The sequence below is a fragment of the Diceros bicornis genome, chromosome 8 (assembly GCF_020826845.1).
Source record: "Diceros bicornis minor isolate mBicDic1 chromosome 8, mDicBic1.mat.cur, whole genome shotgun sequence".
NCBI classification, from domain to species: domain Eukaryota; kingdom Metazoa; phylum Chordata; class Mammalia; order Perissodactyla; family Rhinocerotidae; genus Diceros; species Diceros bicornis.
The window spans coordinates 87,469,468-87,488,557 of NC_080747.1; positions in this window are offsets into that span (position 1 = coordinate 87,469,468).

The following is a 19,090-nucleotide window of genomic DNA, read 5'->3' on the forward strand; positions in this document are numbered from 1 at the left end:
CAAAGTTGCAAGTTACTATGTAGGAACAAGTTTGTATAGGTATTTCAAAGATGCCCAGAACTGAGCTAAACTTGGTATGTGTCCAACTCCTAGAAATAACTTCATGCCCCATCTCCCTTACTTCCAGCTAGTAAGGATCACATAATTCCTAACAAAGTTTTGACACAGATTCCCAATTCGGGCATTCAGAACATATAGCACGTTGCTGTAAGCAAGCAGATTCTCATTCAAAGTTGCAAGTTACTATGTAGGAACAAGTTTGTATAGGTATTTCAAAGATGCCCAGAACTGAGCTAAACTTGGTATGTGTCCAACTCCTAGAAATAACTTCATGCCCCATCTCCCTTACTTCCAGCTAGTAAGGATCACATAATTCCTAACAAAGTTTTGACACAGATTCCCAATTCGGGCATTCAGAACATATAGCACGTTGCTGCAAGCAAGCACATTCTCATTCAAAGATGCAAGTTACTAGGTAGGAACAAGTTTGTATAGGTATTTCAAAGATGCCCAGAACTGAGCTAAACTTGGTATGTGTCCAACTCCTAGAAATAACTTCATGCCCCATCTCCCTTACTTCCAGCTAGTAAGGATCACATAATTCCTAACAAACTTTTGACACAGATTCCCTATCTGGGCATTCAGAACATATAGCACGTTGCTGCAAGCAAGCACATTCTCATTCAAAGATGCAAGTTACTAGGTAGGAACAAGTTTGTATAGGTATTTCAAAGATGCCCAGAACTGAGCTAAACTTGGTATGTGTCCAACTCCAAGAAATAACTTCATGCTCCATCTCCCTTACTTCCAGCTAGTAAGGATCACATAATTCCTAAGAAAGTTTTGACACAGATTCCCTATTCGGGCATTCAGAACATATAGCACGTTGCTGCAAGCAAGCACATTCTCATTCAAAGTTGCAAGTTACTATGTAGGAACAAGTTTGTATAGGTATTTCAAAAATGCCCAGAACTGAGCTAAACTTGGTATGTGTCCAACTCCTAGAAATAACTTCATGCCCCATCTCCCTTACTTCCAGCTAGTAAGGATCACATAATTCCTAACAAAGTTTTGACACAGATTGCCAATTCGGGCATTCAGAACATATAGCACGTTGCTGTAAGCAAGCACATTCTCATTCAAAGATGCAAGTTACTATGTAGGAACAAGTTTGTATAGGTATTTCAAAGATGCCCAGAACTGAGCTAAACTTGGTATGTGTCCAACTCCTAGAAATAACTTCATGCCCCATCTCCCTTACTTCCAGCTAGTAAGGATCACATAATTCCCAACAAAGTTTTGACACAGATTCCCAATTCGGGCATTCAGAACATATAGCACGTTGCTGTAAGCAAGCAGATTCCCATTCAAAGATGCAAGTTACTATGTAGGAACAAGTTTGTATAGGTATTTCAAAGATGCCCAGAACTGAGCTAAACTTGGTATGTGTCCAACTCCTAGAAATAACTTCATGCCTCATCTCCCTTACTTCCAGCTAGTAAGGATCACATAATTCCTAACAGTTTTGACACAGATTGCCAATTCGGGCATTCAGAACATATAGCACGTTGCTGTAAGCAAGCAGATTCTCATTCAAAGATGCAAGTTACTAGGTAGGAACAAGTTTGTATAGGTATTTCAAAGATGCCCAGAACTGAGCTAAACTTGGTATGTGTCCAACTCCTAGAAATAACTTCATGCCCCATCTCCCTTACTTCCAGCTAGTAAGGATCACATAATTCCTAACAAAGTTTTGACACAGATTCCCAATTCGGGCATTCAGAACATATAGCACGTTGCTGTAAGCAAGCAGATTCTCATTCAAAGATGCAAGGTACTAGGTAGGAACAAGTTTGTATAGGTATTTCAAAGATGCCCAGAACTGAGCTAAACTTGGTATGTGTCCAACTCCTAGAAATAACTTCATGCCCCATCTCACTTACTTCCAGCTAGTAAGGATCACATAATTCCTAACAATGTTTTCACACAGATTCCCTATTCGGGCATTCAGAACATATAGCACGTTGCTGCAAGCAAGCACATTCTCATTCAAAGATGCAAGTTACTAGGTAGGAACAAGTTTGTATAGGTATTTCAAAGATGCCCAGAACTGAGCTAAACTTGGTATGTGTCCAACTCCAAGAAATAACTTCATGCTCCATCTCCCTTACTTCCAGCTAGTAAGGATCACATAATTCCTAACAAAGTTTTGACACAGATTCCCTATTCGGGCATTCAGAACATATAGCACGTTGCTGCAAGCAAGCACATTCTCATTCAAAGTTGCAAGTTACTATGTAGGAACAAGTTTGTATAGGTATTTCAAAGATGCCCAGAACTGAGCTAAACTTGGTATGTGTCCAACTCCTAGAAATAACTTCATGCCCCATCTCCCTTACTTCCAGCTAGTAAGGATCACATAATTCCTAACAAAGTTTTGACACAGATTGCCAATACGGGCATGCAGAACATATAGCACGTTGCTGTAAGCAAGCACATTCTCATTCAAAGATGCAAGTTACTATGTAGGAACAAGTTTGTATAGGTATTTCAAAGATGCCCAGAACTGAGCTAAACTTGGTATGTGTCCAACTCCTAGAAATAACTTCATGCCCCATCTCCCTTACTTCCAGCTAGTAAGGATCACATAATTCCTAACAAAGTTTTGACACAGATTCCCAATTCGGGCATTCAGAACATATAGCACGTTGCTGTAAGCAAGCAGATTCTCATTCAAAGATGCAAGTTACTATGTAGGAACAAGTTTGTATAGGTATTTCAAAGATGCCCAGAACTGAGCTAAACTTGGTATGTGTCCAACTCCTAGAAATAACTTCATGCCCCATCTCCCTTACTTCCAGCTAGTAAGGATCACATAATTCCTAACAAAGTTTTGACACAGATTCCCAATTCGGGCATTCAGAACATATAGCACGTTGCTGTAAGCAAGCACATTCTCATTCATAGTTGCAAGTTACTATGTAGGAACAAGTTTGTATAGGTATTTCAAAGATGCCCAGAACTGAGCTAAACTTGGTATGTGTCCAACTCCTAGAAATAACTTCATGCCCCATCTCCCTTACTTCCAGCTAGTAAGGATCACATAATTCCTAACAAAGTTTTGACACAGATTCCCTATTCGGGCATTCAGAACATATAGCACGTTGCTGCAAGCAAGCACATTCTCATTCAAAGTTGCAAGTTACTAGGTAGGAACAAGTTTGTATAGGTATTTCAAAGATGCCCAGAACTGAGCTAAACTTGGTATGTGTCCAACTCCTAGAAATAACTTCATGCCCCATCTCCCTTACTTCCAGCTAGTAAGGATCACATAATTCCTAACAAAGTTTTGACACAGATTCCCAATTCGGGCATTCAGAACATATAGCACGTTGCTGTAAGCAAGCAGATTCTCATTCAAAGTTGCAAGTTACTATGTAGGAACAAGTTTGTATAGGTATTTCAAAGATGCCCAGAACTGAGCTAAACTTGGTATGTGTCCAACTCCTAGAAATAACTTCATGCCCCATCTCCCTTACTTCCAGCTAGTAAGGATCACATAATTCCTAACAAAGTTTTGACACAGATTCCCAATTCGGGCATTCAGAACATATAGCACGTTGCTGCAAGCAAGCACATTCTCATTCAAAGATGCAAGTTACTAGGTAGGAACAAGTTTGTATAGGTATTTCAAAGATGCCCAGAACTGAGCTAAACTTGGTATGTGTCCAACTCCTAGAAATAACTTCATGCCCCATCTCCCTTACTTCCAGCTAGTAAGGATCACATAATTCCTAACAAACTTTTGACACAGATTCCCTATCTGGGCATTCACAACATATAGCACGTTGCTGCAAGCAAGCACATTCTCATTCAAAGATGCAAGTTACTAGGTAGGAACAAGTTTGTATAGGTATTTCAAAGATGCCCAGAACTGAGCTAAACTTGGTATGTGTCCAACTCCAAGAAATAACTTCATGCTCCATCTCCCTTACTTCCAGCTAGTAAGGATCACATAATTCCTAAGAAAGTTTTGACACAGATTCCCTATTCGGGCATTCAGAACATATAGCACGTTGCTGCAAGCAAGCACATTCTCATTCAAAGATGCAAGTTACTATGTAGGAACAAGTTTGTATAGGTATTTCAAAGATGGCCAGAACTGAGCTAAACTTGGTATGTGTCCAACTCCTAGAAATAACTTCATGCCCCATCTCCCTTACTTCCAGCTAGTAAGGATCACATAATTCCCAACAAAGTTTTGACACAGATTCCCAATTCGGGCATTCAGAACATATAGCACGTTGCTGTAAGCAAGCAGATTCCCATTCAAAGATGCAAGTTACTATGTAAGAACAAGTTTGTATAGGTATTTCAAAGATGCCCAGAACTGAGCTAAACTTGCTATGTGTCCAACTCCTAGAAATAACTTCATGCCCCATCTCCCTTACTTCCAGCTAGTAAGGATCACATAATTCCTAACAAAGTTTTGACACAGATTCCCTATTCGGGCATTCAGAACATATAGCACGTTGCTGCAAGCAAGCACATTCTCATTCAAAGATGCAAGTTACTATGTAGGAACAAGTTTGTATAGGTATTTCAAAGATGCCCAGAACTGAGCTAAACTTGGTATGTGTCCAACTCGTAGAAATAACTTCATGACCCATCTCCCTTACTTCCAGCTAGTAAGGATCACATAATTCCTAACAAAGTTTTGACACAGATTCCCTATTCGGGCATTCAGAACATATAGCACGTTGCTGTAAGCAAGCACATTTTCATTCAAAGTTGCAAGATACTAGGTAGGAACAAGTTTGTATAGGTATTTCAAAGATGCCCAGAACTGAGCTAAACTTGGTATGTGTCCAACTCCTAGAAATAACTTCATGCCCCATTTCCCTTACTTCCAGCTATTAAGGATCACATAATTCCTAACAAAGTTTTGACACAGATTGCCAATTCGGGCATTCAGAACATATAGCACGTTGCTGTAAGCAAGCACATTCTCATTCAAAGTTGCAAGTTACTATGTAGGAACAAGTTTGTATAGGTATTTCAAAGATGCCCAGAACTGAGCTAAACTTGGTATGTGTCCAACTCCTAGAAATAACTTTATGCCCAATCTCCCTTACTTCCAGCTAGTAAGGATGACATAATTCCTAACAAAGTTTTGACACAGATTCCCTATTCGGGCATTCAGAACATATAGCACGTTGCTGCAAGCAAGCACATTCTCATTCAAAGATGCAAGTTACTAGGTAGGAACAAGTTTGTATAGGTATTTCAAAGATGCCCAGAACTGAGCTAAACTTGGTATGTGTCCAACTCCAAGAAATAACTTCATGCTCCATCTCCCTTACTTCCAGCAAGTAAGGATCACATAATTCCTAACAAAGTTTTGACACAGATTCCCTATTCGGGCATTCAGAACATATAGCACGTTGCTGCAACCAAGCACATTCTCATTCAAAGTTGCAAGTTACTATGTAGGAACAAGTTTGTATAGGTATTTCAAAGATGCCCAGAACTGAGCTAAACTTGGTATGTGTCCAACTCCTAGAAATAACTTCATGCCCCATCTCCCTTACTTCCAGCTAGTAAGGATCACATAATTTCTAACAAAGTTTTGACACAGATTGCCAATTCGGGCATTCAGAACATATAGCACGTTGCTGTAAGCAAGCACATTCTCATTCAAAGATGCAAGTTACTATGTAGGAACAAGTTTGTATAGGTATTTCAAAGATGCCCAGAACTGAGCTAAACTTGGTATGTGTCCAACTCCTAGAAATAACTTCATGCCCCATCTCCCTTACTTCCAGCTAGTAAGGATCACATAATTCCTAACAAAGTTTTGACACAGATTCCCAATTCGGGCATTCAGAACATATAGCACGTTGCTGTAAGCAAGCAGATTCTCATTCAAAGATGCAAGTTACTATGTAGGAACAAGTTTGTATAGGTATTTCAAAGATGCCCAGAACTGAGCTAAACTTGGTATGTGTCCAACTCCTAGAAATAACTTCATGCCCCATCTCCCTTACTTCCAGCTAGTAAGGATCACATAATTCCTAACAAAGTTTTGACACAGATTCCCAATTCGGGCATTCAGAACATATAGCACGTTGCTGTAAGCAAGCACATTCTCATTCAAAGATGCAAGTTACTAGGTAGGAACAAGTTTGTATAGGTATTTCCAAGATGCCCAGAACTGAGCTAAACTTGGTATGTGTCCAACTCCTAGAAATAACTTCATGCCCCATCTCCCTTACTTCCAGCTAGTAAGGATCACATAATTCCTAACAAAGTTTTGACACAGATTCCCAATTCGGGCATTCAGAACATATAGCACGTTGCTGTAAGCAAGCAGATTCTCATTCAAAGATGCAAGTTACTAGGGAGGAACAAGTTTGTATAGGTATTTCAAAGATGCCCAGAACTGAGCTAAACTTGGTATGTGTCCAACTCCTAGAAATAACTTCATGCCCCATCTCCCTTACTTCCAGCTAGTAAGGATCACATAATTCCTAACAAAGTTTTGACACAGATTCCCAATTCGGGCATTCAGAACATATAGCACGTTGCTGTAAGCAAGCACATTCTCATTCAAAGATGCAAGTTACTAGGTAGGAACAAGTTTGTATAGGTATTTCAAAGATGCCCAGAACTAGGCTAAACTTGGTATGTGTCCAACTCCTAGAAATAACTTCATGCTCCATCTCCCTTACTTCCAGCTAGTAAGGATCACATAATTCCTAACAAAGGTTTGACACAGATTCCCTATTCGGGCATTCAGAACATATAGCACGTTGCTGCAAGCAAGCACATTCTCATTCAAAGTTGCAAGTTACTATGTAGGAACAAGTTTGTATAGGTATTTCAAAGATGCCCAGAACTGAGCTAAACTTGGTATGTCTCCAACTCCAAGAAATAACTTCATGCCCCATCTCCCTTACTTCCAGCTAGTAAGGATCACATAATTCCTAACAAAGTTTTGACACAGATTCCCAATTCGGGCATTCAGAACATATAGCACGTTGCTGTAAGCAAGCAGATTCTCATTCAAAGATGCAAGTTACTATGTAGGAACAAGTTTGTATAGGTATTTCAAAGATGCCCAGAACTGAGCTAAACTTGGTATGTGTCCAACTCCTAGAAATAACTTCATGCCCCATCTCCCTTACTTCCAGCTAGTAAGGATCACATAATTCCTAACAAAGTTTTGACACAGATTCCCAATTCGGGCATTCAGAACATATAGCACGTTGCTGTAAGCAAGCACATTCTCATTCATAGTTGCAAGTTACTATGTAGGAACAAGTTTGTATAGGTATTTCAAAGATGCCCAGAACTGAGCTAAACTTGGTATGTGTCCAACTCCTAGAAATAACTTCATGCCCCATCTCCCTTACTTCCAGCTAGTAAGGATCACATAATTCCTAACAAAGTTTTGACACAGATTCCCTATTCGGGCATTCAGAACATATAGCACGTTGCTGCAGCAAGCACATTCTCATTCAAAGTTGCAAGTTACTATGTAGGAACAAGTTTGTATAGGTATTTCAAAGATGCCCAGAACTGAGCTAAACTTGGTATGTGTCCAACTCCTAGAAATAACTTCATGCCCCATCTCCCTTACTTCCAGCTAGTAAGGATCACATAATTCCTAACAAAGTTTTGACACAGATTCCCAATTCGGGCATTCAGAACATATAGCACGTTGCTGTAAGCAAGCAGATTCTCATTCAAAGTTGCAAGTTACTATGTAGGAACAAGTTTGTATAGGTATTTCAAAGATGCCCAGAACTGAGCTAAACTTGGTATGTGTCCAACTCCTAGAAATAACTTCATGCCCCATCTCCCTTACTTCCAGCTAGTAAGGATCACATAATTCCTAACAAAGTTTTGACACAGATTCCCAATTCGGGCATTCAGAACATATAGCACGTTGCTGCAAGCAAGCACATTCTCATTCAAAGATGCAAGTTACTAGGTAGGAACAAGTTTGTATAGGTATTTCAAAGATGCCCAGAACTGAGCTAAACTTGGTATGTGTCCAACTCCTAGAAATAACTTCATGCCCCATCTCCCTTACTTCCAGCTAGTAAGGATCACATAATTCCTAACAAACTTTTGACACAGATTCCCTATCTGGGCATTCAGAACATATAGCACGTTGCTGCAAGCAAGCACATTCTCATTCAAAGATGCAAGTTACTAGGTAGGAACAAGTTTGTATAGGTATTTCAAAGATGCCCAGAACTGAGCTAAACTTGGTATGTGTCCAACTCCAAGAAATAACTTCATGCTCCATCTCCCTTACTTCCAGCTAGTAAGGATCACATAATTCCTAAGAAAGTTTTGACACAGATTCCCTATTCGGGCATTCAGAACATATAGCACGTTGCTGCAAGCAAGCACATTCTCATTCAAAGTTGCAAGTTACTATGTAGGAACAAGTTTGTATAGGTATTTCAAAAATGCCCAGAACTGAGCTAAACTTGGTATGTGTCCAACTCCTAGAAATAACTTCATGCCCCATCTCCCTTACTTCCAGCTAGTAAGGATCACATAATTCCTAACAAAGTTTTGACACAGATTGCCAATTCGGGCATTCAGAACATATAGCACGTTGCTGTAAGCAAGCACATTCTCATTCAAAGATGCAAGTTACTATGTAGGAACAAGTTTGTATAGGTATTTCAAAGATGCCCAGAACTGAGCTAAACTTGGTATGTGTCCAACTCCTAGAAATAACTTCATGCCCCATCTCCCTTACTTCCAGCTAGTAAGGATCACATAATTCCCAACAAAGTTTTGACACAGATTCCCAATTCGGGCATTCAGAACATATAGCACGTTGCTGTAAGCAAGCAGATTCCCATTCAAAGATGCAAGTTACTATGTAAGAACAAGTTTGTATAGGTATTTCAAAGATGCCCAGAACTGAGCTAAACTTGCTATGTGTCCAACTCCTAGAAATAACTTCATGCCCCATCTCCCTTACTTCCAGCTAGTAAGGATCACATAATTCCTAACAAAGTTTTGACACAGATTCCCTATTCGGGCATTCAGAACATATAGCACGTTGCTGCAAGCAAGCACATTCTCATTCAAAGATGCAAGTTAGTATGTAGGAACAAGTTTGTATAGGTATTTCAAAGATGCCCAGAACTGAGCTAAACTTGGTATGTGTCCAACTCGTAGAAATAACTTCATGACCCATCTCCCTTACTTCCAGCTAGTAAGGATCACATAATTCCTAACAAAGTTTTGACACAGATTCCCTATTCGGGCATTCAGAACATATAGCACGTTGCTGTAAGCAAGCACATTTTCATTCAAAGTTGCAAGATACTAGGTAGGAACAAGTTTGTATAGGTATTTCAAAGATGCCCAGAACTGAGCTAAACTTGGTATGTGTCCAACTCCTAGAAATAACTTCATGCCCCATTTCCCTTACTTCCAGCTATTAAGGATCACATAATTCCTAACAAAGTTTTGACACAGATTGCCAATTCGGGCATTCAGAACATATAGCACGTTGCTGTAAGCAAGCACATTCTCATTCAAAGTTGCAAGTTACTATGTAGGAACAAGTTTGTATAGGTATTTCAAAGATGCCCAGAACTGAGCTAAACTTGGTATGTGTCCAACTCCTAGAAATAACTTTATGCCCAATCTCCCTTACTTCCAGCTAGTAAGGATGACATAATTCCTAACAAAGTTTTGACACAGATTCCCTATTCGGGCATTCAGAACATATAGCACGTTGCTGCAAGCAAGCACATTCTCATTCAAAGATGCAAGTTACTAGGTAGGAACAAGTTTGTATAGGTATTTCAAAGATGCCCAGAACTGAGCTAAACTTGGTATGTGTCCAACTCCTAGAAATAACTTCATGCCCCATCTCCCTTACTTCCAGCTAGTAAGGATCACATAATTCCTAACAAAGTTTTGACACAGATTCCCAATTCGGGCATTCAGAACATATAGCACGTTGCTGTAAGCAAGCAGATTCTCATTCAAAGTTGCAAGTTACTATGTAGGAACAAGTTTGTATAGGTATTTCAAAGATGCCCAGAACTGAGCTAAACTTGGTATGTGTCCAACTCCTAGAAATAACTTCATGCCCCATCTCCCTTACTTCCAGCTAGTAAGGATCACATAATTCCTAACAAAGTTTTGACACAGATTCCCAATTCGGGCATTCAGAACATATAGCACGTTGCTGCAAGCAAGCACATTCTCATTCAAAGATGCAAGTTACTAGGTAGGAACAAGTTTGTATAGGTATTTCAAAGATGCCCAGAACTGAGCTAAACTTGGTATGTGTCCAACTCCTAGAAATAACTTCATGCCCCATCTCCCTTACTTCCAGCTAGTAAGGATCACATAATTCCTAACAAACTTTTGACACAGATTCCCTATCTGGGCATTCAGAACATATAGCACGTTGCTGCAAGCAAGCACATTCTCATTCAAAGATGCAAGTTACTAGGTAGGAACAAGTTTGTATAGGTATTTCAAAGATGCCCAGAACTGAGCTAAACTTGGTATGTGTCCAACTCCAAGAAATAACTTCATGCTCCATCTCCCTTACTTCCAGCTAGTAAGGATCACATAATTCCTAAGAAAGTTTTGACACAGATTCCCTATTCGGGCATTCAGAACATATAGCACGTTGCTGCAAGCAAGCACATTCTCATTCAAAGTTGCAAGTTACTATGTAGGAACAAGTTTGTATAGGTATTTCAAAAATGCCCAGAACTGAGCTAAACTTGGTATGTGTCCAACTCCTAGAAATAACTTCATGCCCCATCTCCCTTACTTCCAGCTAGTAAGGATCACATAATTCCTAACAAAGTTTTGACACAGATTGCCAATTCGGGCATTCAGAACATATAGCACGTTGCTGTAAGCAAGCACATTCTCATTCAAAGATGCAAGTTACTATGTAGGAACAAGTTTGTATAGGTATTTCAAAGATGCCCAGAACTGAGCTAAACTTGGTATGTGTCCAACTCCTAGAAATAACTTCATGCCCCATCTCCCTTACTTCCAGCTAGTAAGGATCACATAATTCCCAACAAAGTTTTGACACAGATTCCCAATTCGGGCATTCAGAACATATAGCACGTTGCTGTAAGCAAGCAGATTCCCATTCAAAGATGCAAGTTACTATGTAAGAACAAGTTTGTATAGGTATTTCAAAGATGCCCAGAACTGAGCTAAACTTGCTATGTGTCCAACTCCTAGAAATAACTTCATGCCCCATCTCCCTTACTTCCAGCTAGTAAGGATCACATAATTCCTAACAAAGTTTTGACACAGATTCCCTATTCGGGCATTCAGAACATATAGCACGTTGCTGCAAGCAAGCACATTCTCATTCAAAGATGCAAGTTAGTATGTAGGAACAAGTTTGTATAGGTATTTCAAAGATGCCCAGAACTGAGCTAAACTTGGTATGTGTCCAACTCGTAGAAATAACTTCATGACCCATCTCCCTTACTTCCAGCTAGTAAGGATCACATAATTCCTAACAAAGTTTTGACACAGATTCCCTATTCGGGCATTCAGAACATATAGCACGTTGCTGTAAGCAAGCACATTTTCATTCAAAGTTGCAAGATACTAGGTAGGAACAAGTTTGTATAGGTATTTCAAAGATGCCCAGAACTGAGCTAAACTTGGTATGTGTCCAACTCCTAGAAATAACTTCATGCCCCATTTCCCTTACTTCCAGCTATTAAGGATCACATAATTCCTAACAAAGTTTTGACACAGATTGCCAATTCGGGCATTCAGAACATATAGCACGTTGCTGTAAGCAAGCACATTCTCATTCAAAGTTGCAAGTTACTATGTAGGAACAAGTTTGTATAGGTATTTCAAAGATGCCCAGAACTGAGCTAAACTTGGTATGTGTCCAACTCCTAGAAATAACTTTATGCCCAATCTCCCTTACTTCCAGCTAGTAAGGATGACATAATTCCTAACAAAGTTTTGACACAGATTCCCTATTCGGGCATTCAGAACATATAGCACGTTGCTGCAAGCAAGCACATTCTCATTCAAAGATGCAAGTTACTAGGTAGGAACAAGTTTGTATAGGTATTTCAAAGATGCCCAGAACTGAGCTAAACTTGGTATGTGTCCAACTCCAAGAAATAACTTCATGCTCCATCTCCCTTACTTCCAGCAAGTAAGGATCACATAATTCCTAACAAAGTTTTGACACAGATTCCCTATTCGGGCATTCAGAACATATAGCACGTTGCTGCAACCAAGCACATTCTCATTCAAAGTTGCAAGTTACTATGTAGGAACAAGTTTGTATAGGTATTTCAAAGATGCCCAGAACTGAGCTAAACTTGGTATGTGTCCAACTCCTAGAAATAACTTCATGCCCCATCTCCCTTACTTCCAGCTAGTAAGGATCACATAATTTCTAACAAAGTTTTGACACAGATTGCCAATTCGGGCATTCAGAACATATAGCACGTTGCTGTAAGCAAGCACATTCTCATTCAAAGATGCAAGTTACTATGTAGGAACAAGTTTGTATAGGTATTTCAAAGATGCCCAGAACTGAGCTAAACTTGGTATGTGTCCAACTCCTAGAAATAACTTCATGCCCCATCTCCCTTACTTCCAGCTAGTAAGGATCACATAATTCCTAACAAAGTTTTGACACAGATTCCCAATTCGGGCATTCAGAACATATAGCACGTTGCTGTAAGCAAGCAGATTCTCATTCAAAGATGCAAGTTACTACGTAGGAACAAGTTTGTATAGGTATTTCAAAGATGCCCAGAACTGAGTTAACTTGGTATGTGTCCAACTCCTAGAAATAACTTCATGCCCCATCTCCCTTACTTCCAGCTAGTAAGAATCACATAATTCCTAACAAAGTTTTGACACAGATTCCCAATTCGGGCATTCAGAACATATAGCACGTTGCTGTAAGCAAGCACATTCTCATTAAAAGATGCAAGTTACTAGGTAGGAACAAGTTTGTATAGGTATTTCAAAGATGCCCAGAACTGAGCTAAACTTGGTATATGTCCAACTCCTAGAAATAACTTCATGCCCCATCTCCCTTACTTCCAGCTAGTAAGGATCACATAATTTCTAACAAAGTTTTGACACAGATTGCCAATTCGGGCATTCAGAACATATAGCACGTTGCTGTAAGCAAGCACATTCTCATTCAAAGATGCAAGTTACTATGTAGGAACAAGTTTGTATAGGTATTTCAAAGATGCCCAGAACTGAGCTAAACTTGGTATGTGTCCAACTCCTAGAAATAACTTCATGCCCCATCTCCCTTACTTCCAGCTAGTAAGGATCACATAATTCCTAACAAAGTTTTGACACAGATTCCCAATTCGGGCATTCAGAACATATAGCACGTTGCTGTAAGCAAGCAGATTCTCATTCAAAGATGCAAGAAACTATGTAGGAACAAGTTTGTATAGGTATTTCAAAGATGCCCAGAACTGAGCTAAACTTGGTATGTGTCCAACTCCTAGAAATAACTTCATGCCCCATCTCCCTTACTTCCAGCTAGTAAGGATCACATAATTCCTAACAAAGTTTTGACACAGATTCCCAATTCGGGCATTCAGAACATATAGCACGTTGCTGTAAGCAAGCACATTCTCATTCAAAGATGCAAGTTACTAGGTAGGAACAAGTTTGTATAGGTATTTCCAAGATGCCCAGAACTGAGCTAAACTTGGTATGTGTCCAACTCCTAGAAATAACTTCATGCCCCATCTCCCTTACTTCCAGCTAGTAAGGATCACATAATTCCTAACAAAGTTTTGACACAGATTCCCAATTCGGGCATTCAGAACATATAGCACGTTGCTGTAAGCAAGCACATTCTCATTCAAAGATGCAAGTTACTAGGTAGGAACAAGTTTGTATAGGTATTTCCAAGATGCCCAGAACTGAGCTAAACTTGGTATGTGTCCAACTCCTAGAAATAACTTCATGCCCCATCTCCCTTACTTCCAGCTAGTAAGGATCACATAATTCCTAACAAAGTTTTGACACAGATTCCCAATTCGGGCATTCAGAACATATAGCACGTTGCTGTAAGCAAGCACATTCTCATTCAAAGATGCAAGTTACTAGGGAGGAACAAGTTTGTATAGGTATTTCAAAGATGCCCAGAACTGAGCTAAACTTGGTATGTGTCCAACTCCTAGAAATAACTTCATGCCCCATCTCCCTTACTTCCAGCTAGTAAGGATCACATAATTCCTAACAAAGTTTTGACACAGATTCCCAATTCGGGCATTCAGAACATATAGCACGTTGCTGTAAGCAAGCACATTCTCATTCAAAGATGCAAGTTACTAGGTAGGAACAAGTTTGTATAGGTATTTCAAAGATGCCCAGAACTAGGCTAAACTTGGTATGTGTCCAACTCCTAGAAATAACTTCATGCTCCATCTCCCTTACTTCCAGCTAGTAAGGATCACATAATTCCTAACAAAGGTTTGACACAGATTCCCTATTCGGGCATTCAGAACATATAGCACGTTGCTGCAAGCAAGCACATTCTCATTCAAAGTTGCAAGTTACTATGTAGGAACAAGTTTGTATAGGTATTTCAAAGATGCCCAGAACTGAGCTAAACTTGGTATGTCTCCAACTCCAAGAAATAACTTCATGCCCCATCTCCCTTACTTCCAGCTAGTAAGGATCACATAATTCCTAACAAAGTTTTGACACAGATTCCCAATTCGGGCATTCAGAACATATAGCACGTTGCTGTAAGCAAGCAGATTCTCATTCAAAGATGCAAGTTACTATGTAGGAACAAGTTTGTATAGGTATTTCAAAGATGCCCAGAACTGAGCTAAACTTGGTATGTGTCCAACTCCTAGAAATAACTTCATGCCCCATCTCCCTTACTTCCAGCTAGTAAGGATCACATAATTCCTAACAAAGTTTTGACACAGATTCCCAATTCGGGCATTCAGAACATATAGCACGTTGCTGTAAGCAAGCACATTCTCATTCATAGTTGCAAGTTACTATGTAGGAACAAGTTTGTATAGGTATTTCAAAGATGCCCAGAACTGAGCTAAACTTGGTATGTGTCCAACTCCTAGAAATAACTTCATGCCCCATCTCCCTTACTTCCAGCTAGTAAGGATCACATAATTCCTAACAAAGTTTTGACACAGATTCCCTATTCGGGCATTCAGAACATATAGCACGTTGCTGCAAGCAAGCACATTCTCATTTAAAGTTGCAAGTTACTATGTAGGAACAAGTTTGTATAGGTATTTCAAAGATGCCCAGAACTGAGCTAAACTTGGTATGTGTCCAACTCCTAGAAATAACTTCATGCCCCATCTCCCTTACTTCCAGCTAGTAAGGATCACATAATTCCTAACAAAGTTTTGACACAGATTCCCAATTCGGGCATTCAGAACATATAGCACGTTGCTGTAAGCAAGCAGATTCTCATTCAAAGTTGCAAGTTACTATGTAGGAACAAGTTTGTATAGGTATTTCAAAGATGCCCAGAACTGAGCTAAACTTGGTATGTGTCCAACTCCTAGAAATAACTTCATGCCCCATCTCCCTTACTTCCAGCTAGTAAGGATCACATAATTCCTAACAAAGTTTTGACACAGATTCCCAATTCGGGCATTCAGAACATATAGCACGTTGCTGCAAGCAAGCACATTCTCATTCAAAGATGCAAGTTACTAGGTAGGAACAAGTTTGTATAGGTATTTCAAAGATGCCCAGAACTGAGCTAAACTTGGTATGTGTCCAACTCCTAGAAATAACTTCATGCCCCATCTCCCTTACTTCCAGCTAGTAAGGATCACATAATTCCTAACAAACTTTTGACACAGATTCCCTATCTGGGCATTCAGAACATATAGCACGTTGCTGCAAGCAAGCACATTCTCATTCAAAGATGCAAGTTACTAGGTAGGAACAAGTTTGTATAGGTATTTCAAAGATGCCCAGAACTGAGCTAAACTTGGTATGTGTCCAACTCCAAGAAATAACTTCATGCTCCATCTCCCTTACTTCCAGCTAGTAAGGATCACATAATTCCTAAGAAAGTTTTGACACAGATTCCCTATTCGGGCATTCAGAACATATAGCACGTTGCTGCAAGCAAGCACATTCTCATTCAAAGTTGCAAGTTACTATGTAGGAACAAGTTTGTATAGGTATTTCAAAAATGCCCAGAACTGAGCTAAACTTGGTATGTGTCCAACTCCTAGAAATAACTTCATGCCCCATCTCCCTTACTTCCAGCTAGTAAGGATCACATAATTCCTAACAAAGTTTTGACACAGATTGCCAATTCGGGCATTCAGAACATATAGCACGTTGCTGTAAGCAAGCACATTCTCATTCAAAGATGCAAGTTACTATGTAGGAACAAGTTTGTATAGGTATTTCAAAGATGCCCAGAACTGAGCTAAACTTGGTATGTGTCCAACTCCTAGAAATAACTTCATGCCCCATCTCCCTTACTTCCAGCTAGTAAGGATCACATAATTCCCAACAAAGTTTTGACACAGATTCCCAATTCGGGCATTCAGAACATATAGCACGTTGCTGTAAGCAAGCAGATTCCCATTCAAAGATGCAAGTTACTATGTAAGAACAAGTTTGTATAGGTATTTCAAAGATGCCCAGAACTGAGCTAAACTTGCTATGTGTCCAACTCCTAGAAATAACTTCATGCCCCATCTCCCTTACTTCCAGCTAGTAAGGATCACATAATTCCTAACAAAGTTTTGACACAGATTCCCTATTCGGGCATTCAGAACATATAGCACGTTGCTGCAAGCAAGCACATTCTCATTCAAAGATGCAAGTTACTATGTAGGAACAAGTTTGTATAGGTATTTCAAAGATGCCCAGAACTGAGCTAAACTTGGTATGTGTCCAACTCGTAGAAATAACTTCATGACCCATCTCCCTTACTTCCAGCTAGTAAGGATCACATTATTCCTAACAAAGTTTTGACACAGATTCCCTATTCGGGCATTCAGAACATATAGCACGTTGCTGTAAGCAAGCACATTTTCATTCAAAGTTGCAAGATACTAGGTAGGAACAAGTTTGTATAGGTATTTCAAAGATGCCCAGAACTGAGCTAAACTTGGTATGTGTCCAACTCCTAGAAATAACTTCATGCCCCATTTCCCTTACTTCCAGCTATTAAGGATCACATAATTCCTAACAAAGTTTTGACACAGATTGCCAATTCGGGCATTCAGAACATATAGCACGTTGCTGTAAGCAAGCACATTCTCATTCAAAGTTGCAAGTTACTATGTAGGAACAAGTTTGTATAGGTATTTCAAAGATGCCCAGAACTGAGCTAAACTTGGTATGTGTCCAACTCCTAGAAATAACTTTATGCCCAATCTCCCTTACTTCCAGCTAGTAAGGATGACATAATTCCTAACAAAGTTTTGACACAGATTCCCTATTCGGGCATTCAGAACATATAGCACGTTGCTGCAAGCAAGCACATTCTCATTCAAAGATGCAAGTTACTAGGTAGGAACAAGTTTGTATAGGTATTTCAAAGATGCCCAGAACTGAGCTAAACTTGGTATGTGTCCAACTCCAAGAAATAACTTCATGCTCCATCTCCCTTACTTCCAGCAAGTAAGGATCACATAATTCCTAACAAAGTTTTGACACAGATTCCCTATTCGGGCATTCAGAACATATAGCACGTTGCTGCAACCAAGCACATTCTCATTCAAAGTTGCAAGTTACTATGTAGGAACAAGTTTGTATAGGTATTTCAAAGATGCCCAGAACTGAGCTAAACTTGGTATGTGTCCAACTCCTAGAAATAACTTCATGCCCCATCTCCCTTACTTCCAGCTAGTAAGGATCACATAATTTCTAACAAAGTTTTGACACAGATTGCCAATTCGGGCATTCAGAACATATAGCACGTTGCTGTAAGCAAGCACATTCTCATTCAAAGATGCAAGTTACTATGTAGGAACAAGTTTGTATAGGTATTTCAAAGATGCCCAGAACTGAGCTAAACTTGGTATGTGTCCAACTCCTAGAAATAACTTCATGCCCCATCTCCCTTACTTCCAGCTAGTAAGGATCACATAATTCCTAACAAAGTTTTGACACAGATTCCCAATTCGGGCATTCAGAACATATAGCACGTTGCTGTAAGCAAGCAGATTCTCATTCAAAGATGCAAGTTACTATGTAGGAACAAGTTTGTATAGGTATTTCAAAGATGCCCAGAACTGAGTTAACTTGGTATGTGTCCAACTCCTAGAAATAACTTCATGCCCCATCTCCCTTACTTCCAGCTAGTAAGAATCACATAATTCCTAACAAAGTTTTGACACAGATTCCCAATTCGGGCATTCAGAACATATAGCACGTTGCTGTAAGCAAGCACATTCTCATTAAAAGATGCAAGTTACTAGGTAGGAACAAGTTTGTATAGGTATTTCAAAGATGCCCAGAACTGAGCTAAACTTGGTATATGTCCAACTCCTAGAAATAACTTCATGCCCCATCTCCCTTACTTCCAGCTAGTAAGGATCACATAATTTCTAACAAAGTTTTGACACAGATTGCCAATTCGGGCATTCAGAACATATAGCACGTTGCTGTAAGCAAGCACATTCTCATTCAAAGATGCAAGTTACTATGTAGGAACAAGTTTGTATAGGTATTTCAAAGATGCCCAGAACTGAGCTAAACTTGGTATGTGTCCAACTCCTAGAAATAACTTCATGCCCCATCTCCCTTACTTCCAGCTAGTAAGGATCACATAATTCCTAACAAAGTTTTGACACAGATTCCCAATTCGGGCATTCAGAACATATAGCACGTTGCTGTAAGCAAGCAGATTCTCATTCAAAGATGCAAGAAACTATGTAGGAACAAGTTTGTATAGGTATTTCAAAGATGCCCAGAACTGAGCTAAACTTGGTATGTGTCCAACTCCTAGAAATAACTTCATGCCCCATCTCCCTTACTTCCAGCTAGTAAGGATCACATAATTCCTAACAAAGTTTTGACACAGATT